The following is a 2,963-nucleotide window of genomic DNA, read 5'->3' on the forward strand; positions in this document are numbered from 1 at the left end:
CCTGGGACTTGGGAGACTTAAATCCATCCGCCCATTCTTTCGTTCATTCATTCGGCAAACATTTACAAAGCTTTCCTCCGCCAGGCATTGTGCCTTGTACTGACATGTTAAATTATTTGCCCAAGATGAGGACTACGCTGGCGACGTGGGCGGAACCCTAAATCAACTATTCCAGCCCCGTGACTGCTCACTTCTTTCCCCCAAGACATACAGATCAGAGACGTTGGGAGTTAGAAGGGCCTCAGAGGTTATCTGGTCCAGCCTTCAATTCAATGCAGGAATCCCCGCCCCAGAAAGCTGCAACGAGGGCCGCGTGGGCTTGAACGAAGCTCCGTGGACTGGAAAGTCTTTCCCTAGAAGAAGTCGGTCTCCGCTTGCCCACACCTAAGCTCAGGTTGCTAAGCCCCTCGTGCCACTGTGACCGCCCCCCCCCCCGGGTGTCCCGCTAACCCTGCTGGGCCACCTTCCCTTCAGACTTCCCCTGGGAATGGAGTCTCCAGGTGCAGGATACTAACCCCCAAAGAAATGTTAGGATGCCATTGGCCATAGTCAAGCTGGCCTGCCTCACCTGTCCATAGGGATTCTGTGCTGCCAGCCAGAGTATAGGCAGTAGCCAAAGAAGGTCCAGAGCCTGGATTCTTGTCTCAACACAACCACCTACAAGCTGGGTGACCTGGACCCAGTTATTCCACTTCTATTTCTGGCGTATTCGAAATAAGATGTGTGAATGTGCTTCCCAATAGCGGAGGATGTCACCTTATTCAAAGATAAAACTCCTCCTCTATAATCTGAGATTATTCTCATTTGCTGTTTAAAAACTTAAAAGCTACAAAAGGCAACTTCTGGATAATGACCTCATCACAAAGAACGTTCTGGAAACTTTAGTTCTGATGAGATACTAAGGGCGCATTGTCCCTGGGTGAATGTGAGAGTTTAGACTGTAGTGTTAGAATAATGTGATTTGAATCCCATGTCCACTACTTACTGACTATGTTATTTTGGGCAAATTACTTAACATTTTTGTGCTTTGGTTTCTTGTATTTTGAAATCTTCACAAACCTTAGAGGGCAGACAAGACCTCTCCCAGTCCCTAAAATAATCTCCTCTCACAGTCCCTAAAATAATCTCCAGAGTGTAATTCATTAGCCGGGCATCAATGTCCCTCGTGGGTTTGTTTGGCTTTGTTTGTTTTGTTCTTAACCTGTAACTTCAAAACACCGCAGTAGTTAAATTTGTCTAACAAGAGGTGTAAATTTATCCCAAAATTCATAAATATGTTTTAAAATTATCTCACCCAAAATTGAGTGTTGCTGGTGGGAATTTTGGATGTAACCCTTCTGGAAGGCAATTTAGCAATATGTATCCAAAACACTACAACTGTTCATATTTTTTTGACCCACTTTTTCCAGTAATAGCAATTTACCCCAAGGAAATAATCAGGGGTTTACAAGATGCTTTACTTACCAAAATTTATGTGGATTTGACAAAGGCACTTGAAACATTTATTAAGGAAAAATAGAAAATAACATAAACTCTGAACATAGGAGTTTTCTTACATAAACTGCAAAATCCATAATGTAGCCATCAAACTGTTTTCCTTAAAATACTTAATGACATGGGAATATCTCATAATATATTTTTTAAAATAAAAAGTAGATTATGAAATACTGTGTGAAACTGGCTGGGTGGGGTGGGGAGGAAGAGAGACAGACAGAAAACACTAATGTTCTCCATGGTTCTTTCTGGGTGATGTGATTAAGGACAGATTGTGTTTTCCTTGTTATACTCACCTGTATTTTCCAAATGAACTGCAATGAGCTCCTGTTTCTTTGAAATTAGAAAAAAATATTTTTGAGAGGGGTGGGGATGATTGATCAGATCCAAGACATTTCTTGCTTCTTAAGATTTCATGACTGTGGTGCTTATGACAAACATGCATTTTAGAGAATATAGCTTTAAAGTCCCCAAAACTCAATGGACTCAAACTCCAAAAACAATCCTGGACTCTAGAGACATTTACATTTGGTAGGAGTGATTTTTCCACAATGGGGTTCTCCCTCCCCCTTTAGAAAATGTTTTCACAGTCATCCAGATTGCCTCAGAATTTCACTTGCAACCTTGAGTGTTGCTGAGATTGAAAACAATAGTCTAAGTTCTTGTAAATTTTTCCTCTTCTCAAAACTCCCTTTGCTGGCAGAAGGATGTGGTGGAATGTAAGGCCAGGTGCTCTAGTCCAGCTGCAAATAAAAGCTGACCCCAGGAGAAGAAGAGGGGAACTTGGGTAGGGGAAGCAGACCTTTAGTGGTGGCCAAAAAGCTGGAGAGAGTGTTCAGAAGGGAAGACCTTTGTGAAAGCAAGAAAGTTAACCACTGAGAACGAGACTGAGGACCATATAAATTACAAGTATTCGTGAATGTCAGGTGCCATTTTCAAAACTGAAATAGTTTTTATTTGTAGAGGAATAAATAGCAGTTTATACAGATGAAGGCTGCCTTCCTCCCACTTCATATGTGGCGTGTGCCATGGGGTTGAGGGGCGGGTGGTAACACAAAGAAATAGAAACAAAATCCCACCATAAACTTAGGGAGCCTCCAAACAATCTCGTACGGAGATGTTTAATTTAATGTAACACATTCGGGCAACAGAAGATAAAAGGAGCATTGAGTGGAAGGTCAATTTCATTGATGTTAATTATCATATAAACATTGAGCAAAGTAAAACATTGTAGTCTGAGTACAGTAGAGGATATCGACTTAAAATACAACCCCTATCCTCTCTCTCTAAGCTCTATACTTTTTTTTTAACTCTGAGGTCAGCCTTTGGATAGTTGGTTGGTTGGTTGGTTGGTAATAAAGGAATATGAATAGAATTTTGGTAGAACCACGAAATTTTAGTTTTTTGTAGACTGGAGCGAGTTTCTCTCTGCCCTTCTCCATCTACGAGGCAAGCAGGGCCCAGTCAGG

Source organism: Hyperoodon ampullatus, assembly GCF_949752795.1.
Source record: "Hyperoodon ampullatus genome assembly, chromosome: 6".
In the NCBI taxonomy this organism is placed as follows: domain Eukaryota; kingdom Metazoa; phylum Chordata; class Mammalia; order Artiodactyla; family Ziphiidae; genus Hyperoodon; species Hyperoodon ampullatus.